Source organism: Oryctolagus cuniculus, chromosome 14 (genome assembly GCF_051225735.1).
Source record: "Oryctolagus cuniculus isolate XC-2025 breed Fujian yellow rabbit chromosome 14, ASM5122573v1, whole genome shotgun sequence".
Taxonomy (NCBI): Eukaryota; Metazoa; Chordata; class Mammalia; order Lagomorpha; family Leporidae; genus Oryctolagus; species Oryctolagus cuniculus.
Genome location: NC_142880.1, coordinates 11,754,145 through 11,775,741, shown reverse-complemented (window position 1 = coordinate 11,775,741; position 21,597 = coordinate 11,754,145). Strand labels below are relative to the sequence as shown.

At 43.4% G+C, this 21,597-nt stretch overlaps 1 protein-coding gene and 1 long non-coding RNA gene across 14 annotated transcripts in view; one reads left to right on the top strand and one right to left on the bottom strand.

Annotated features, from left to right (window-relative positions):
• Window positions 1-2,411: 2,411 nt before the first annotated feature.
• MEF2C (myocyte enhancer factor 2C) overlaps window positions 2,412-21,597 on the top strand; it is a 175,824-nt gene continuing 156,638 nt past the window's right edge. For all 6 annotated transcript variants that reach the window (XM_070056431.2, XM_070056420.2, XM_089313005.1 and 3 more), the window contains exons 1-2: window positions 2,412-2,612; window positions 17,935-18,034. The gene's annotated coding sequence lies outside the window, so the exon portion shown is untranslated. The remainder of the gene's footprint in view (window positions 2,613-17,934; window positions 18,035-21,597) is intronic.
• Window positions 2,440-21,597, bottom strand: part of LOC103349544 (uncharacterized) — a 217,670-nt gene continuing 198,512 nt past the window's right edge. For 3 of the 8 annotated variants that reach the window (XR_011381915.2, XR_016220463.1, XR_016220464.1), the window contains 3 exons: window positions 14,898-14,961; window positions 14,148-14,231; window positions 2,440-11,821 (listed from right to left, as the gene is read on the bottom strand). This is a non-coding gene — a long non-coding RNA (uncharacterized LOC103349544). Of the gene's footprint in view, window positions 11,822-11,971; window positions 13,364-14,147; window positions 14,232-14,897; window positions 14,962-16,065; window positions 17,941-21,597 lie in introns of those variants that run through there. The other 5 variants (XR_011381912.2, XR_011381913.2, XR_011381911.2 and 2 more) reach the window with 5 other exon arrangements.

The following is a 21,597-nucleotide window of genomic DNA, read 5'->3' as shown; positions in this document are numbered from 1 at the left end:
ATGAATGCAAATTTCATAGGTACAACTTTAGGAATACAGTGGTTCTTTCCCCCATACCTGCCCTCCCACCCCTACTCCCATCCTACCTCCTATTCCGTCTCCCATCCCATTCTTCATTAAGGTTCATTTTTAGTTTAGCTTTATATACAGAGGACCAACTCTATGCTAAGTAACGACTTCAACAAGTTGTGTTTACTTGAACGACTTAATGAAAATTTGAAAGACTAAATAAATGATATAGCTGGTCTGCAAGATGAAAAAGAGATCTATAATTATATGCATTTATAGAAAAACTAAGTATTTTTGTGAAAAGTATATCAACAATAATTAGTAGTCATTTCATATTGAAAATAATTTTATTTTAAAAGTAAGCAGTGCAAACATGAAAAAATAATAAAGTCCAGGTAAAGAAACATTGAGCAGAAATTTCAAAGATTTTAGGAATGGATCTTTCTTCAGAGTAACAACATGTGGTTTGGAAACTATATTTCCAAAGTAGATTTCATAGTCCTGAAAATGAATTAGAATTTTGAAATTAACAAAAAGAATGTAAGTTAGTTTAGGAGAGGGAAGGAAGGAAGGGAGGAAGGGAGGAAGGGTGGAAGGGAGGAAGGGAGGAAGGGAGGAAGGGAGGAAGGGAGGAAGGGAGGGAGGGAGGGAGGAAGGGAGGAAGGGAGGAAGGGAGGAAGGGAGGAAGGGAGGAAGGGAGGAAGGGAGGAGCCAACCCCTCAAGCTTTTTCTCAAACAGATTTTTCATCTTGGTAATTCTACTTATCTTCAAGGCTCTTTGCTACCTAACCTCATTTGGTCAGTTCTCTTCGAGCAAACTGAAGCCAAACAAATTATTATAAAGGTTTACTAATAAAATACTATCTTCCAGGCAATTTTTTCTTAATTTTTAATATTTAGAAAGTTTTACTACAATTAGGAAAAAAACTCCAGGCCAAAGGCCTCTGAAACATTGTTTGTCAGACACTAATGGGCTTTGGAAAGTCTGCAACTCTGAACTCATTAGGACTTTGAGTAGCTGGTTTGTACCTAAGAATGCGAATTGATAGAGAGGCTGGGACTAAACACATAATTTTTTGAAATATGATGAAAACATAAGGGTTTTGTTATGACGCACATAACAATCAAGAACTTGTTCCTTCTTAGCAAGCTCCTAAAAAGTACCTCCCGTGTAATTATTAAATAAAAACACTCTCTTATTCAGTCCTCAGCTAGCTTTTAAATTCTGAATACGAGAAGTACACAGTAAGAGAGGTACTTACATCCAGTTTCCTTGGAGACTGGATGATGCCATTGAGGTCTATGTTTTTATCTGAAAGTGGTGCCCTGCGGAGAAACAGGCTTGGCGAGTGGCTGTTTATACATAGTAAGTAAATAGGAACTTTGTTTATTTTACAGAGCGTTCTTTATTTTGACCCAGATTTCTTCTTCACATCACACCCAACCCTTGCAAGCAGCAAGAGTACGTCAGGGCAGGTACCTGGCACAACTCTCTCCCACTCCACTGAAGAGATCGGAATTATTAAGGTGGAAACTTTGAGTGTGCTGCGGGAGGGAGGGCCTGGCACCTTGGGCGACTTTATACATCCTGAGGACGATGATTGTATCCGATGCATCAATGAACACTGCCTGCCTATTTTCCATTCTCAAACTGGCAATACAGAAAATAATCTAAAAAAATTCACAGGCAGGGTCCTTGCCATGATCGAAGAGCGAGATAACACAGCTGAGGCATTACCCAGACCCTAAGCATTGAGTCGTGTCCACAGCCACTCACTGCCATTTTAAATGTGGCAGCCACATTCTGAAGGCCCAATAGTCTGAGGGCTATGAGCAAACAATTCTGACATCCAGTCTCTGAGAGCAACACGCTTTCTAATTTGGGTAGCTTGAGAAATCCCGCCTATGCAATACTTTTTAACCTTCTAATATTTCTCCGGATCGAAAAGAACAACTGAGCTGCAGCAAAGAACGGCCCCTCACGCTAACGCTTAACACAATTTAATAACCTGAAGTGAAGTAAGTGTGCACTGTGTTTCCATTAAAAAGTTTCCAGCCACAATTAATTGAACAAAAACTTGTCTTGTTCCAAGATTATTCTTGGAAATGTAATTTTAAAGCCTGTGCGAAATGAGGAAACTCACTTTTTCATACCATATGAAAGCAATTTCATTTTTTAGGAATGATTTTTTGGAGAGACTTCCGATTGGATATTTTCCATTGGAACGAGCCACCGAGGGGGCTGGAGGGGGAGGGGAGGGAGGCACTTCTGTGTTCTTTTGCCAGCACTGACAAAGGTCTGGTTGTCAGTGATACCTTTACAGCTAAATTTACCCAAGAGTGACAGAAACAGGTGCACCTCGGCCTGCCAGACACTTGCGCGCAGGGATCACGCATCTCACGGCCTGACGATCGAGGGGCCAAGCCTCCGTCTTCATAGAAAAGGAGAGGAGGCAAACGCAGCCCAAACTGGGGGGTTTCTCTTCAAAGCCAGCTGGTCTGGCTTTATTCTACAGGAATTTTTTTACCTGTCAGAGTTTGGACACCCAAGCCCTCAGCAGGTGCTGACGGGTACAACTTCCTGGAGAAGCAGAAAGGCACTGGTGAGTTTTGATTGCCAAAATGTAGTTTTTTAATGTCTAAAAGTTGGTTTTGTTATCTCGGAAGAGGCACCACCAGGGTACCTAAAACGGCCGTTCGCAAAGCCGGTGTGACCACTGCAGGCAGAGCCAGCTAACTCAGCCGTGGGCTGGCTGGTACAGCCAGCAGAGTGCTACCCTCGGACAACGGTTTAGGCTTTTTGAAAAAAAGTTTTGTACGAGAAATACCTTAGATTTGTAACCTTGGTCTCTTCCATCACTGTCTTCAGTATCTGGAAGAGGAAGACTGACTAATGTATATTAGTATGATATTATTACTAATGCATATGAGTATGATATGAGACTAATGAATAGCACGTTAGTCTCTTTTTAATCTAATTCGCTCACAATCTTTTCTGAATGTTATTTTCCAGTGAATCTTCAAAATCAAAACATGAAATGGTACATGCTCCTTTCAAAAGATTCCATGTGCTGGTTTTTTTTTTTAAAATGTGTGCATGTTACAAGAATATGGTTAGCGAGAATATGGAATTAACTTCATTTTGATACATTTTTAAACATGTATTACATAGAATATTTAATAACTCAAAGTGGTGACATTTTCTCATTACTATTCAAAGAGTTTCTTTAGAGAAAAAGAACTTTGGGCTAAACAACCAAGACAGTACTACAGCATGTTTTTACGTCATTGATTTCCAAAATTAGTACACATATATTTGGTGCTTTTATTTTGTGGATTCAAAAGTTTAGGCAAAAATTTTTTTTTTTTAGAATAGGATTTTAATTAATGTGAAACATAGAAAAATGGGACCACATGTTAAGACATATTTTTAAAAAGTGACTCTATTTCAAGGACTTATTCTTTTAACTATGCTTCACAGCATTTCTCTACAAATTGTTGTATTATAGCAAATTGAAAACATTTATTTAAGTAAGTAAGCAGCTCAAAGCTCGGGACTATACATAGTAAACATATGAAACCATTTTAATAACCAAATTCCATATTCAAAAGCAATATGGCCTGATGAGTGTAAAAGACACAAGAGCATACATTGATCAAGAACGCTATAAATTATTATGCATAAAATCAATTTTCTGGACTGTGGGGGGTAGAATTGGTGCTTAAGAAGAGAAAGGCTTCTACCAATGTAAATTAGCAAGCTATAAGGCAATTGTTTTATTCTGGTGAACTCATAAATAATCTCCCATCCACACACTTAATACATAGTTGCATAGTGGGAAAATATATCTGACTTTCATTAATTATCGCTGTATCTAAGACCATTTTTTAAATCAACCATGATTTGGATATGCCACAAATTTGTAAGTATCACACACTCCAAAACTGGCTTAATTGTGGGTTAAAATTATGAAATATTTGTGTTATAAAAAATTATACCAAAAAACATAGTCCATTTAGCCAAAAAAAAACTATTTTTTTTTAAAAAAATATCATCTACAACCATTTCAATGAATCTATATTTTTAACAAGGCCCAAATATATTCTTCATTATAAATTGCTACATGTAGAGTATACTTGATATATTTTATTTAGTATATATATGTACATATGATGGCTTCAAACTATTTTGATTTGATGTTTTATCATGTCTCTTTATAGCGATTCTGACACTTGAGTAAGCATAATCATGGAATATTTTAGCGAACTTCATTAGCCTCTCAAAGAATGACCATGTACTCTGCACTTGAAAATGGTTCTCATTTTTCTAGTCTATTAAATATTATATTACTACAGAATCAGAACACTTGCTTCTAAAGGTGATAACTAATCACTGCAAAGCTGAGCAACACACATTGTTAAACCACCTCCAGAATTATCACTCAGTTTGCATGGGCATTACTATTGGCTGTAACTGGTACTTTTTTTGTCATAAATACTAAGTAAAACCAATTGAAATGCTTCTGCAAAACTGTTGTTTGTGACTGTCAATTACTGAATTGTAACTGAATGTATCCAAAACAATGTTAGATAAATTTTAATTATTCCAGAATATTTGGACTTTATCATTTCAAGTGTGCCCTGAATATTGACTTAATCTAACATCTGATTTTTGCTTCTAATTATGACAAGACGCTGTAAATGTAAACCTGCAGTCATAGGTTTGTCCTTTCTAATAAATCTTCCATATTAGGTCACAGAAATACCTATGGCAATGCCCTCAATGTATGGAAATTGTTTATTTTTAATAAGCCTTAGTAAGACATTTGATTTAAAGTAGCAGAGACTCATAGCTGTCCTAAAATTTTAATTTGAAACGTATACATTTTAAGTATTATTTGCAATGCATCTTCAGATCTTAAAGCTTATTTATAAAGGAGGGAAATCAGTTATTCTGCTGTTTCAGAGAGATACTTGAAAGACACAGTTTACTTTATATTTTCATAGGAAAAATCTTGATTCTTCCAGAAATCAACTTTAATAAATGCCATTACTTATAGCAAACTACTTAATTTCAGCACAACTGAGTTTCCACCTAAAATGGCTTACTTGAAAGTATTTAAAGAAACAAAAATAGTTTGGCAGCTCCATGTGTATCTCCCCGTCGAACAGACACCTGACTGACAGCTGTCAACTGTCCGTGAGCCAAATGCAACCCAGTAAAGATAAAAATTGCATATTACTCATCCCTGTTGGTAATACCTGGTGCCAGGAGGTTTTCAAATAGAAATAAGGAAGCTGTGGACAAAAAAGTCGCTTCTATACCCACCACTCCTCCTTGGTCATTGGCTTACTTTCCCTTCCTTGTCTAAATTATCCCATTTTCCTCAATGGCTGTTCCTGGCCTCTACAAGCAGTGAATTTCCTTTGAAGAACTTCCAGAGGTGGGGAGCAAGTCTGTGTCCATGAAAAACTGGCAACCAAGTAACAATGCCCACACATCTCTTTCAATCACGGCTTTTTTTAGGCTCCTAAAATCTGTAAGTTGTGGGAAGAAGGCTTTGAAGTATCATCTTCCAACTTTAAAGAAAATGAAACTGAAGAATAAAAATGAAATCTGCCCAAGGTGGCCGAGGTAGATGCAGCCTTGGGCCTGTGTCTCCCAACTTCACATCCCGCGATCTTTGAGTCTATTAGATTTTAAATGTGGGGACTAGCAACCTACATAAGTAAAGGAAGATCCCATGGAAAATTAATGTGAGCTACATCCCTTTTAAAAACCAGTTTCAGTCACCAAACACCTTCTTGGATAAATAAATTTTAATATGCTAATAAAAATGTTTAATTCTGAAAAATGAACAGTATAAACACATTTTTAAAATGTGTGGTACAAACTTTTTTTAAGGTTCTGTTTGCCATTTAAATGGATTTCCAAACTGAAAATGTTTGTGAATGTTTATGAAATAGTAGAAATAAAAAAGTATCAATATGTGTGATTAGAAGATGAATATAAAAATCAAAAGTTCAGGTTGGAATTTCCTATAAAGATCAGGGGGTAATTAAAAAGATGAAATTTACCAAAACATAAGCATACATATAGCAAAGTGCAGAAAGTATTAAACAGTTCATATAACTGATTCAACATTTAACTATCTTGTGTGTGTGCATGCGTGTGTGTGTGTGTGTGTGTGTGTAAAATGTGCCAGGGTTTCCTTGCCAGGAATTTGGTCTAAAATGATTGACAGTTCTAACACCACCATTTAGCAACTAAATTATATATCTAAATTTACAAATGTATTTGCTTATTCCATTACATTTAGTCCAAATCAACATTAGTCATTAATCAGCAAACTATTTAACAATATGCAATACAGTATGCAAATCCATTACAAGCACAATAATCAGTAAATAATATCCATGTCTAACCATGGTGAAAGACAGGGGTGTCAAAGCAAAACACACAACATCACAAGACATTCAGCCAGTTGGATCATTGGCCTGCATCTCCAGGGGTGTCAGCGACAGGGAGCAATCATCCTTTGTCCGCCTTGGAAGGATCTTTACTGATGTCTCCCTAGAGCTAAGAGCGCCCTCCAAAGACTCCCAGAGCAGAGCAGGAAGGGCTGGGTGGTGGCCTCTGTGTCATCGCAGCTGAGTAATTTTGAGGCTGCAAGCAATTGGCTCAGCCTCTTGCTGTTGGATGGGACTTTCTGCTTGGTATTGGACAGACCGAAGGAAAGGCTGCTAGAGTTCTCCAATGGGAGGCCTTTCCTCTGCTCCATGTGAAACGGCCCCAGAAGGAATCCGGGTCCTCACTGGTGGCTTCCGGTCTGTCCTGGCATGCCCCGCCCTTCCCTAGTGCTATAAGTAGCCCGCCATGTTCGCATTCCAAATCATTAAAATTGACACCAGTGAGTGGCCTGTGAAGTCAGTGGCAAAACAAAAATCACTTTGCAGTATACGACCAACCAGCAGGTCGGATTTTTCCAAGTCGTCTCAACCTCAAAATCTGATTCACACATACAGCTTTGAACCTTTCAGTATGCATAGCAAGTTCATTATTAAGCCCTAATATTTTTTGTTTTATATAATGGCACAAAATTTTATAATTAAAAAAATTCACCACCCAGGCTGCTAGAAATGAGGCTAAGAGAATATTTCATAAAGTTTGTGGAAAATGGAAATAATAGATAAGTTTATTGTGGTGAAAAAAAATTGAAATCCATGCATTCTCATAATGGGAATTTTTGTACGTGTGGCATAACTTTTTTTCTCCTTTGCAGTTGCAATCAAGACAGGTAACAGAAAGATTCAGGTCATCTTGAACCCTCATTCTTACTATGTTGAAAGTTGCTCACCAATTTAAAATTTCCATAGAGTTTACTGAAGTTAGTTGAGAGAAAAGGAATGAACACCAGAGAAGGAAAGCTTATGACGTCACAAGGACTTTGTGGGTCTCGCATTTGCCCTTCCCCCACGACAGTGGAGATGCTTGTTACTAAAACCTTAGGAGCCCGAGATGATGTGGCTGAGGCCCCCAAGGGCAGGCCCAGGAATCTGCATTTTGACGTGCATCCTCAGTGATACAGAGGCACAGCCGTAAACCAGTAAACCCTGCTCTACAGACACGAGAAAGCCAGTACTGAGGGACCCCAGGTTCTCAGGGACGTGGGAGTGGAAGGTTGCAGCTGTAGAGGTTCTGTGTCTCTTTATATATTGTCTGATATCATCAGGCACTGCGATACTGAAGTACTTGGCTTATTTTTAAGTGGATTGGCAAAAAGAATGGGTTACTAGAAAAATGCCAAAAATCATTGTCAAGTTCTACTTGAGTTTAAGACACTAAAAACATGGCTTGAAATATGATTAAGCAGCCTGAGCTGGTGCTTCCAAGGAGCTGTTTTTCAGAAAGCACAGGAGGCAGTCGTTCTGAGAAGGATGTGTGCCAACAGTCACCAAGTTCTAGGGTACTCAGTTAATTATCACTGGCCAGGGAAGCTTAGAGCTTACAGCCCAGTGATAATGTGAGGGAGACCACGGCTTTATTCTCCTGTGGGCGAGTTAGTTTGTGGCCATAGGCTATGTACACTAGAATCTTGCAGTTCTGCAAGGGGCAGGTGAGAACGAGTGGAGCGATGAGCATAGATCCTTCATAGATTCTAGATAAACACCACCAGCACAGACCGTGCTTGTAGGGAGCTAATCATCACTGAACTCTGATTAGAGTGATTAATAATAAAAACAATTACAGAAACTCTCCTATGACTGTATTATCTGTGGCACTTATCAATTGCTGGAAGCAAGCTCGTTTGAGGTGATTCAGATAGAAACATAGTATTGATAATATCCTGTGGTTCTTAAACAGAAAATGTAACTTTCCAAAGAGGAAAAAAAAAACCCTCATTCATTTAATAGTCGGCTGTGTGGATGTATATGGCTTTACGATGATAATCAAAAAATTTACCACTGCAAATAAGGAGATCAAGCAGAAAAGATGAAGGAAAGGAGGAAAAGGAGGGGTAGGGTAGGAAGGGGAGAGGGAGGTAAGGGGCAGGGAAGGAATGGAAAAGGAGGAAGTAAATATATTGATTAGCCACTTAACTCTTGCTAAAAACGGCCCAAAGGGCCGGCACCGCGGCTCACTAGGCTAATCCTCCACCTTGCGGCGCCAGCACACCGGGTTCTAGTCCCAGTCGGGACACCGGATTCTGTCCCGGTTGCCCCTCTTCCAGGCCAGCTCTCTGCTGTGGCCAGGGAGTGCAGTGGAGGATGGCCCAAGTGCTTGGGTCTCTGCACCCCATGGGAGACCAGGAGAAGCACCTGGCTCCTGCCTTCGGATCAGCGCGGTGCACCAGCCGCGGCAGCCATTGGAGGGTGAGCCAATGGCAAAGGAAGACCTTTCCCTCTGTCTTTCTCTCTGTCCACTCTGTCAAAACAAACAAACAAACAAAAAAAAACAAAAAACCTGTCCAAAGGAACAAGAAAGCTGTAGAACGTTTCTTAAGCAGCATTCGAATCTTTCACTTAGATGCCTGTATCTCCACTTTACAGTCTCTCCAGAAGGATCTAAAGTCATTCCATGGAACTCTCGGGTGCTCCGTACCTAGAGGCTAAGGGCCGTCCTCCTAGCGAGCTGGGCAATGTTGCCTTTGCGCACTGAGAGATGCTTTCTCTATGATCCTGAAGAAGAGAAGAGGGGCAGAAGGAACTGGGCCCTCCCACCCTACACCTCTCCCCAGCCCTTCCAGGTTCTTCCCAGCACACACTCTCTTCCCAGGGCTCTAATTACCACTTCAAGACATTCGGGAGAAATAATCAGGAATTTTAACTCTGGTGGCTTTGAGGGGCCGGATGGGAGTGTACAGTCCATGTGAGTGACAACAGGGCGGCCATGGCACAAAGGCCATTTGATGACTGCATGCCTCTCTGCAGACAGAACAGAAAAAGAGACCAGGGCTGTAAGTACAAAAATGCGCAGTATCTATGGGAAAAGCATGTAGAATTTCAAGGAGCATCGTGATATTTTCTGATAGCTCATCTCCCAGTGTCACACCATGAAAAGTAATCAAATGTCTTCCAGTAAGAGCTAGGCTTACCTCCCAGGGGGCAACTGGGTGGCAGCTCTTGGGAGGGACCTGAGACCTGCTGGGAGTTCTCCCTCAAATCTGGGACCAACCCAGCAGGGGGTTGGTGGACATAGATACTCCTCTGGATTCTGAAGTCTTTTTAGAGAACTTTTGATGAGAGACAATTAAAAGAGAGACACGTTGATACCGTGTCCTGCATGAGACAGCTGGGACATGAGGCCAGCTTCTCTAACAGAGCATGGGCCGGGAGGGGGAGGAGGTGGAGGCACTCCCAAAGGAGCTGCTATTGATTTTACAAATTGCTGCCCGGGAGTGGAGGATGCCAAAATGAAAGGAGGGCTCTTGAAGGTGAGTAGAGGGGAGGGAGTGGCACAAAGACCAACTCCAGCGAGGGCCCAGCTCTGCCTACGCCACGCGGACGACAGCACTGCTATAAAGAGTTAAAAACTTGGGCTTATGAGGAAGCCATAGCTCTACATACTTATGCTAAGTTTCCTTAAATTTAAGTGTAAGGTTGTGTAATCAATAAGCAATTTAGGACATATCTGATGTAACTAAAAAATGAAATCTTCGAACCTGATTCTGGGCAAATGGATATATAATTTCGTTCTTAACACTGGTCCAATCCAATTTAACATAGAGAGAGAGAGAGAGAGAGAGAGATGCTCTGGGAACATCTTCTGAAACACTGACAAGGATAATATAAATTAAAAATCAGAAAATGTAAGATTTCTTGGTATAATATACACCAACTTAATCCTTATACTATCATAAATATGTTTATACTTACTTTAAATATCAAATATAGTATTATGAAACCAAAACTTCTCTGATGCATGAGAACTGATGGAAAAACTTCTAAAATATCCTTAGGTAGCTATGTCTTTGAGAGGTTTTTCAGGACTATGAAATAGAACTAATATATAGCTGTCTATCATTTAAAAAGCAGTTTCTACACACCAGGCACTATGTGGCAACAGAAGTACAATTTCACATCTTTCTCTCATTGAATCACCATGGGTAAGTCTTGCCACCTTCCCTGTTTTATGAAAATAACATTCAGAACATGAAGGTCAAATGGTCATTGAGTGCCTGAGCCCGAATTCCATCTCAAGATTTCTGATGGGTCCTTTCCTGCCTGTTGCACCCTTTTTATTTTATTTTTTTTTATAATTTTTTGAGAGACAGAGTCAGAAAGAACAAGACAGATTCACAAATATCAATTCATCTGATGCTTTGTAATCAAATCTGTTTTAATCCTGTTCACCACATTTGGTTTGGATTTACTTTTGGCAATAAATTCCTCCTTAACAATGATTTGCCTACAATGAAACCATTCTTAAGACAGGCTGGCAAACTCCTAAGGGTAATTTTTACATAGACAGGAGGAAAGACAGTAGCTCTGCGTAAGTAAATAGACTCTTACAGTACCTACATGGGAGAGGGACAGCATGCGTTTAGATTTGTATTTCTGAATTTTTATCTGGTGGGAAAAATCTGGATTATAACTTCTCCTGTTCTCATCCCTCTAAGTGAGCAAAAGTTAAGAGTTTCAGGACGCACTATAACAGATACCTGAGGGAGGATGCTGGAAACACACACTCCCCATCGCACGTCCATTGTCTGGCTCTTAGGAGCTAGGGAGCCCTGGGGAGGTCATGTCATCGGTTAGCTTCAGTTTTTAAAATATGTAAAATGGAAATAGTACTTGTCTAAAAGGTTACTATTTGAACAAGAAGAAATAAGGTTTACAAATCAATTACTAGAGTCTGACAAATATCTAGTGGCATTTAGTGTTAGACACTTTGAACATATTTACTGCAACCTACATTTTACTAATACGGTATTATTTTTGCACACATGTTCTAAACATCATTGTTTTATGAATATTATTGATTTGAAAAAATTTCACTGCAAATTTAGTGAAAAAATAAATAATAATGGTCCATAGGAAAGTAGGTTTTTTTTTTTATGTATTTGACACAAAGAATGTGTTAGTGAAACTTTAAGATTTATTTATGTATTTGAAAGGCAGAGTTAAAGAGAGGCAGAGGCGAGGGGGGGGGGTCTTCCATTCGCTGGTTCACTCTCCAGATGGACACAAGGACCAGAGCTGTGCGGATCTGAAGCCAGTAGCCAGGAGCTTCTTCCAGGTCTCCTACATGGGAACAAGGGCCCAAGCACTTGGGCCATCTTCTACTGCTTCCCCAGGCCATAGCAGAGAGCTGGATCAGAAACAGAGCAGCTGGGACTCAAATTTGTGCCCATATGGGATGCTGGTGCTGCAGGCAGCAGCTTTAAGCTACGCCACAGCGCCAGCCCCAACAATATTTTTTTTAGATTTATTTATCTAAAAGAGTTACATAGAAATGGGGGGGGGGGGATCTTCGATCTGCTGGTTCACTCCCCAACTGGCCGCAATGGCCGGAGCTGTGCTGATCCGAAACCAGGAGCCAGGAGCTTCTTCTGGGTCTCCCACACGGGTGCAGGGGCCCAACCTCTTGGGCCATCTTCTACTGCTTTCCCAGGCCATAGCACAGAGCTGGATCAAAAGTGGAGCAGCTGGGACTAGAACTGGTGCCCATATGGGATCCTGGCACTGCAGGCGGCAGCTTTACCCACTATGACACAGCACCGGCCCCCACAATATGGTTTTAATCACTGACTTTAGTTTAAAAGTTTTATTGTGTTTTACTTTTAATTCTCACCATATTCCAAAGTAATTTACACAAATTCCATCTGAAACTATGAAAATTCTCTCCCATCCTAGCAAATTAGAATATGGGTTTAATAATGTATCTCCTTGTTTTTAAATCTACTTTTAGAAAGTATCTATTTATTTATCTAAAAGGCAGAGTTACAGGGAGAGAGAGAGATATCTTTCATTTGCTGGTTAATTTTCCAAATGTCCATAACAGCCAGGGCCGGGACAGGCTGAAGCCAAGAGGCAGGAACTCCATCAGAGTCTCCCATGTGGGTGGCATGAGGCCAAGCCCTTGGGCCATCTTTCGTTGCTTTCCCAGGTGCATTAGCAAGGAGCTGGATCAGAAGTGGGACAGAGAGGATACGAATCCACACCTATATGGGACGCTGCTGTTACAGGTAGCGGCTTAACCTGCTGCTCCACAACACCAGCACCTCCTTGTTTCTAAATCGATATAAAACTGTGATGTACTGAAAGTACAGTAATCTATACACAATATTGCCTTCAAGAAAAGAAACTTTCTTTTATTGGGTTCAAAATTTGGGGTTATAAATAAAATGATTAATAATGGTTAAAAATGATGTTTTAACCTCTCATTGAAGCGTAGAGGAAACAAGTTACATTTTTTCCTGTGGAAGCTTCCTTCACTTCTTTCTAGATCCTTTGATTTAGTGTTCTTCATAAGAAGTATCAGCGTGAATACGTTAAACATTTTTATTAACATTCTGAGTCCCTCCCCCATAATACATATTTAAACCAATCATGAAGTCAGTGGGACTCATAACCTCCCAAGTGGCAGCGTATTAAAATCAAAAAATGCAAAAACACGATGGCTTCCATTTCCCAAGAAGTGGCACCGGCCCCTAGACACAGCTGCAAATGCTGCCCCTGCGGCCTCAGAGAACTCCTTCTAGGTCTTTCTTGAACGGAATGCTGCAGCAGGCATTCCTGGGGCTGCCCCTTCCAGCAGGCCCCTGCCAGTCCAGTTGCCATAGATGGCCATCCGACATTTGGAATGACATCAGGAGACGATCCGAGCAGGCTCTGCCCTAAGGAATTCAAGCTAGCAGGAGACAGAAGATATCAATGTCTTCTTGGCTGACAACAGCATTCCAAAGGTCAACCAGGGTGAAAAGAGGATGCACTTGGAGTTTCCAGGGCCTTTTTAGCAACCAACCAGCTAACGAGTAGAAGGAAATATCCCTTCCAAAGGGAGCAAAAGAGACAAAGGCGGCCTGAAAGCACCCAGCGGCACCACACCCACGACAACGGGGAAATTTAGGCCCCACGCCCATGAGGTTTTGGCTCTCCAAAGAACAAACTTCAGAACAGTTCTCCTCCTGAAACAATTCCCACCTCTCCGATGACCTACTTCTTGCTCCGGGATGGCCACATGTATAGACGTGGACATTCCTTGCCTACGATTAAGAACGGTTTTCCTGGCAGTTTGGGGAAGGTTGCGTTTAGTCCTCCTAACACAGTTTTGGGGGGAGCACATGATGGCTCCAGTTCACAGATTGAGGAAGTAAGGGCCAGCAAGGCACTGAACCTGTGCACAATCAATCACCCGGTTTCTGTGCAACCGGGCAGCCAGCTTTAGCAGAACAGCCAGCTTTTGGTTGCAGGACTGGCCTTTGCAATGGTCAGCCAGGGAGAGCCAGAGGCCTTCTCCCAAGCTGGCCAGCACCTGCAGAACCCAAACATTTTTCTCTTGGGGCACTGCGTTTCGGGGAAAGTGGGAAACCTTTCTACCACAAACCATGTGCAAACAGTAAATCAATGAGAAATAAAAAGCATAATTCTAATAGGGATCAGTTCTGAACAAGACCAAGCTTTTAGAAACATACCGTTGTTATTATTGAAGTCATTTCTCATCATGGATACTCAACACTCAGGGGCCATTCATGAAGGGTTAAGTTAAAAGCTCATTCCTATAAGAGGGCGGAATTAATACTGACATTTCATCTCCAATTAACAATAGGAAAATATAGAAGACAAACCTGCAAAACAGAAGCTGTTGGAAGTTAGAAAGTGTATGCTCTGTCTTCATTTTCATGATATATTTTTTGTTGTTCTGTATGTCTCAGTATAATTTGCAGTTAAGTTCTGTTTGTGTTATTACCATTTCTAGCTGCGTACCACCCTCGCGATGACATCATCAAGGTACCTGATGATGTTTGTGAATTTGAGGAATTCTAGCCCGCACCAACAATTCTCTCCTCATGCTAACACTGGTCCTTCCTAGTCTTAAGGCTGCTTTTTAGCTCTTGTTTTACAAGGATAATCCCAATTCCTCAGGACTTTTCTCGGTAGAAGTATGGCGTTATCCCAAATAGTCTCTTTGGAAAGGTATTATATGGATGTCTGACAGCACCAATAGTATGGGAGACAGTATCATTCTCCAAGCACCTTACTCTTTATTAAATGGGATTTCTTCCTGCAGGAAAGCTTAGCACTAAGCTAAACATTTGTAGAAGGGGACTCCCCTCTAAAATCCTCTGTCGGTTCACCTTTCTACAGAGGTTAATGCTGAGACACCACAGGCCGGGTGCCCTGGTCTCAGCTTGCACTGTTCTGGACCTTATCAGGAAATCTACCTTCCGAATGCAGGACAGCGGCTTCTGGGTGTTCCTGAACTTCTCCGGGCCTGACTTCTCTTCCCTGTGTGAATAAATAAATAGATAGATAAATAGGAGGTCCTGGTGTAAGGTGTTCCCCAAGATGTCTCTCAGCAGAAAATTTTGGCAATTCTGACCTGGTAACTCTCCACCCAAATAGTGCCAAGTTACAGAAATACCCACCGTGTCGGAAAATCTGGCTGGCATCAGTCATAATGCAATTCATTTCTCTTTCTCATTTTTTAAACCCAACATTTATTTAAAACTCTATAGCAGCATCACCAGTAGAGCTCTCCCGCCGTGATGGAGACAGCAGCATCCCGCTGCTGGGTAAGGCAGCCGCTTGTGGCTACTCAGCCCTTGAGGCTGGAGGAACGGGGAACTGAATTTGTAGTTTTATTTCATATTCAGGAACTTAAATAGCCACATGTAGATAGCACCTACCATACTGGTAAGCAGATTAGAGTTTCAAGAACAGGGGAACCAGATGCCCTAGGATGCCTTGGAAGCTTAGATCTTCCCTCCACGCAGGGGACAATTCCACAGCCAGATCAAAGGACAGCGCTGGCATGCGCATTCCAGCATAAGCAGGGTACACTTTTGTACTTTGTTCTGCTTTGCGGCCTTTCCCTAGCCAAGACTTGCATGTACATACACCCCCAGGAAGATCAACTCCAAGAGCTGGCAATTAGCTCTCGGTTTTTAAGATTAATTCTGCAGAGCCACAGAGCTTGGGCCTTGAAATCCAGTTCTGGGCGCCTCCTTTCCTATTGGTCAGGTAAAAACCCTTCCAGCGGGCTGGGCGGGACTAGGGCAGCGGCTCCACCCCAGGCTTGCAAATCGCCCTGGGTGCGTTGGGCAGTCAGCGCGCCCGGGGCGGTGGACCGTGGACCGCGTGCCAGCGCTTTCTGTTCCGTGCACGGCTGGGTTTGCTACACTTGGCCACTTTCGCTCACGCAGGTCGCTCGGAACTCAGTCCCAGCTCTTGGGGATCGTCTTTTGCCAACCTATAGGAAACGTTCCTGGGATTCCCAGCCCCAGAGGAGCAGGACCCCTCCCCCGGCACCGCCACTGCCCATTGCCTAAGCCCACCCACCGCCGTGGCAGCCTCCTCTTTTTACCAGGTCTCCCCACAAGCCCTCTTTACCGATAAGCCACCGATAGCCGCCCCCCAAGCTGGGACACCCCGTGCAGCTCGGCGCACCAGGACCGGTGCTCGCCCAGGGCGTACGCACGTGGTGCATTTGTCCCCGCCGGCCCGCAGGCAGTCTCCGAGCCCCAGAAGCGCTCCAGGGCCGGCAGCCCCAACCCCCTCAGTTCCCTCTCCCCGAGCAGAGTGGGTGGTGGGGAGGCAGTGGCTTGCGGAGAGCTGAGTGATCTGGGCGGTTGAGGGGAGGATCGCGGGAACTGGGTGGCGCTGTGGCCGCGGCGCCTCCGGAACGCCCCGCCAGCGGCGCGGAAAAGCTCGCAGCGCCAAGCGGCCCGAGGGATCCCTGTAGCCGGTCTCCGGGAGCTCAGCGCCCGGGGCCGCTGCCATCAGAGTTGTTCGGCTCCCGCCCGGGACCCTCAGGGGCCGTCCCGCCCGAATCCCACCGGCCCGTGCTGCCCAAACAAAAAGTGGACACCAAAGCGCTGGATGAGGTTTTTAACCCCTACTGCTGACCCCGAGTACAGGTTTTTAAAAACGGAAGGGCACAGGTCTCTAGGAGAAACGGTGAACAGGAGAAAGGGCGACACCCATTCCTTGAATTGAGGGTGTCTGGCGTTTTAAGAATCGGGCTAGAAGGAGCATTCCGATGCAGATTTAACAAACTGGGAAGTCGTGGTGAAGTCCCACGGAAGCTGGCCACGCGTGTGAGACTCTGGAGGTAGTCACACACGCCAGCCAATGACCGATAGAGCCATTTTTGGACACACTGATACCAGCCAAGGAAGAAATGTATCATCATTTGCAATGGCGTGTTGAAAAGGCTTAATGTATATCTCAGACATGATTTCACAAAGATTGCCTTCCCGGAAGGCGAAAAGGCACTGGGAGATGTGTAGCATGAAGCCCGGTGCATAATAGCAAAACCGAGCACAAGTGGAGAAGGGGGACTGGCCACTCAGCCTGCTCCTGACTACCAGGCCAAGTTCAAACTACCGTGGACCTCAGCCTAGCAGGCTCCAACACCCTTCAAATGAAACTGGCCAAAACTCTTCCTTCTCCTCGATTGTGAAGCAACCCCCATCCAGAGCTTTTTAAATGACTCTGGACTATGACACACAGGAGAAAATGGACACTGCCCATCAGGTTCTGATAGGTTCATGGCTGGTTCTCTTTCTGGGACTGGTTCCAACCAGAAGCCAAAGGCAGGCTGGTGTGTGTGGAACACTAGTGGAAAGCTGACCCGGAAACCCTGGGCATTCGTCTGCTCAGTAAGGTTCAACACTGCTGGAAGGTCAAGGTGTCAGTGGTAACAGAATTTGAAAACGGCACTGAATCCGCGTGGTTAGCAGTTGCCCTGTAGGCTACATACAGAAGCAGCCCATAGAGCAGCCACACCCACGTTGCGAACACTGCCCAATGTGCCCTATCATGTTAGCTCGTGATGGCTTTGACCTCCCTCTCTGTAATTCATCTAATGTAAAGTTAAAGGTAAAAAAAATAAATAAACCAACCTAGGATCTTTAGAAATGAGATAAAAAGGTATGATTAGATTTTTCCTAGAAACAGCGAGTCCTTTCTACATTACAGATTCTCAATCACAAACAGTCTATATGCTGCCTATGCTATTTGAGCAAAAGCTGCACATAGCGCATTCTTGAAACTTGGGTATTTGGTTCTACTTATATTAAAGATTAAAAGTATCACAATGGCTCATTTTAGTTCCTTTCTATCCCAAACACAGTGGTTTAAAAATCAGCATTCACGCTGCTTTAGGTAAGAAGTTTTAGGCATCAATCTATTTGAATGTACTTCCATGTCAGCTTTAAACATTCATATGTCTGCTTTTTTGTACTTCCACATTTTAAGGTGCCAAAGAAGAGGTGCAAACTGTGAAGTAACTTCTATGAAGAGATGAAATAAAGAATGGAAGCCAAGTGATGGTGATGGTTAAAAAAAAGTGCACGTGGTGAGTGTTTTTGTTTCATCTTCTCCCACCAAGTAACCACGCGGGTAAGGCTGCCGAGCGCCTTTCCTTAGGTGGCTACACGGTACCAACAGGAAATGTAGTGCTAAAGAGTTAAATCGCCATCCCCTATATGCTCAAAGCTCCCAGCAGCTCTCAGGGCCTGCCTTTGTGAGTGTCTTTTGCAATTAATCCATCTCACAGGAAGTCCTACAGATCATCTACAGTATAACTACAAAGAGATTAAAATATACTTAATGCTGTTAGAATGTGTACCTTGGTAGTTTTGAGATTTTTCTGAACTTCCATGTTCCATTATCATGCTTGTGTGCAAGGTATGCTGGCTGAAGAACAAATACCACACAGTGGAATAATCTCGAGGGGTGGACTAATCTATAGCCTTTCTTCATCTCAGGGTGGGTTGCTGTGGCAACCGCCCCAGCTCACTTTAAAATAATTTTTTAAAGCTCACTTCAAGAGCTACACCCAGCGTGGGCCAGGCTTAAAAGCAGGCAGAGCCAGTGCACAGGGCTTTAGGAGACTGCTGCTTTAATGTAGGGAAGTAGTGAAGAGAGGAGCGTGTGGGAGGACAGCAAGCGACTGAGCAGAAACCCGAATATGAGCTTTCCCTGGGGTCAAAATTCCAAGGATTGTGCTCTCCGACTTCTGTGGCACTTTAATTAAATACATTACTAACCATAATCCTTCTGGGGGGGAGGAGGAAATATTTAGTGTATATTTACATTTATAAGAAGGCACTCATGATGATCATTTAATGAAGGCAATGTTTGGTGATTAGACCAAAAACCAGCTGATTTAATAGCCCATCAGCCTGACATCATTTTCTCACAAAGGAAGTGTCACCTTTTAATTAACTGCATAGACCCCTAGCTTCCAATTGATTTCAAAGATAGAAGGCATTTTTTTCCCCCAATCACAGAAGTGGATTAGGTTGGAGCAGTCATTCAGTATATAAGCTAACTGAATTCTAGAAAACATACTTCTATTAGTAAGACTGTTAGGGAATCCAGGTCTCCTAATGCCTACTACAAGCTTGCTCCCTACCTGGGAAAATATTCTGATTTTAGCCAAGTACCAGTAAGTGGTAAAAGATCAGAATGACTTTGGTAGTGAACAGCCAGAGGTATTTAAAGGAGAATACAAAGCACATTCTGGATGAACCAATTTGTGGATTACATATGAATAATTTTAAATTTCAGGTGAGTTTCTAGTATGCATTTCTGCATAACCTCCTCTGTTCCACTTCAACTATAAAGGCTTATGGGAAGGAAACTAATGCTAACATTAACTTAGGCCACACATAATTAGAAGCTAGATCTGCTGGGGGGGTCTTTTATTTCAAAAAGCCAACTGTGATACATTCCAGATCCAAATTATTTTCAAATTAACCACAGTGTGGAGTTCTGCATATTCGCACTATCATTGATAATCATAGGTTTCTTATGTTTATTATCAAATAATACTTTAAAATATGAAAAAGGTAAAATGAAACATTTCTTTTAGAAGGAAAACCAATCTCAAACTAAGTGGTAAATAGAAATACCCTCTATAATCCATGAGAAAAGGCACTTGAAATGCATTGGCTAAGTCCCTTTGCTCATGTCAAACAGGCTGTTACAATTCATTACATCAATTTCAGGCATTATGGCACTAAGCTCACATGGCTCTTCAAGCGGCTTGCTTTGTCAGGAACTTTGTGAATCTTGAAAAAATTAAAATTAATTTCACTCTTACCACCATACATACACATCTCAGTATTCAAAATGCCTATATGCCTTTAAGCAGTTTTTTTTATTTTTCAGTAAGTTGTACCCGAGTGAAAACCTGGTCTAGATGTTCTCTGCCATATTATGAAAATGAAATCATGCTAACAGCCTCCTCCCCACCTGACAACCAGGCAGGTGCATTATGGAGGCTGATCTGCCGGAAGTGCGCCCAGTGGAGATGGGTTTCAATCCATGCCATGGTTTCCTATGACAAGAGCACAGGAGTCCCATAGCTGTTGGGCCTCGGCGCAAACGCTGGCCCACTCCACTGAGAAGCTCTGCAGGCCCATAGGCCCTGCCAGGAAGCAGGTGGCGTTGACACCCTGTCTGGAGGCAGGCTGAGGAAGCCACAGGGAAATGCACCCAGCCCCGAATGTTTATAAAGGGAGGGGGTATCTTTAATTAGCTAGGTACTTTAGTATGCTCCTATTGTCTACTCTTGTGCATCCGACGCTCTCCTATCCCGGTCAGAGTTCTCCCTTCTTCCTTTTGCAGTATTAAACAACTTTAATTTAGTGTCAGCGTTTTCTATGACCCGTGGTCCCTCCGGCCTGCGATCTTGTCTTCAGGATTTGCATCCTGGCTAGGATGTGTTCTATCTTTGGTTTTCTTGGGTGTGGTGTATTTGGCTGGGGCAGCGAGGTGCCGGGTCCTGTGCAGCCTTTTCTACATTTTGGATATTAGCTTCTTTTTTTTGGTAGTGGGGGGGGGGATGGTGGGAGTGGTGGGAGTGAGTGGGTGGGGAGAGTAGGGCATAAGGCGAAGTGTTTATGGCCTTCCACCTACACAAGTCTCCTTTATCAGTCTCTGGTTCTGTTTCCTGTACAGCTGAAACTCTTCAGGATAAGTGAAGTCATCAGCTATCGGCTAGGATAGCCTAATGCATTTGGGAAGTTGGTTCGCTTTACATGTTGATGACCTGGATCCCGTCCAGTGAGGTGTGCGAGGGACGGGGCGGCGGGGAGGGACCCGCGAGCGAGCCGCAGCCTCGCTCCGGGATTTCCAAAGCGATTGGAAAGTTCACGGCCCCGCGGCGAAGTCGAGATTTCAAATCCTGGTGATTCCTAACTGTCCAGAAACTTTGCGCTCCTGGCGGGCCCTGCCGAGGTCTCAGGGCCGCAGACCGCGCGCTCTGGGGTCGGGGCGGCCCGGACTGTGGCTTGGACGCGCAAGGAACAGCGGCGCGCGCGGGCCGGGGCCAGACCCAGGCTGCTCCCGCGTGTCCAACGCGGGGAAAAGTCAGCAGAGCCCCGAGCAGGGCCGTGCTCCCATTGGCCAAAGCAAAGATCCGACTCGCGGAGGGCTCTCGCCCGGGTCCCCGGGGACCCCGGCCACGGCGCCGCAGGGAGAGTGGGCCCTGGAGCCGCCGCGCGCCGCGTCGGCTTCCCGCTCGTGCAATACAGAATTGTCATTAGGTTTGCGTATGGCATGTGCCATTACCCCGCCGTACAACTAAAATTAGCAAAATGTCAGGAATGGGAAGATTGATTCACCAAGATGCAATTATCATTTAAAAGTGCTTGATTGAGGTTCTGATGTTCAGTGATTTATTCTGCATACCATATACATAATTAAAGTAGTGTAGTGGAGTAATTTATCAATCTAGTTGAGACTGGAGGGCTGAGCTGTGAGCTGCTGGATGTTTGTTTTATTAAAACGCTGCGAGGTCTGGTGCCGCCTCCCTCCCGCAACGGCGAGGACTTGGGAGCGGCGGCTGGAGAGGGACGCGCAGGGCACCCGTGCAAGGACAGGACGCGGCGGGGCCCGGGCGGCTCCTCA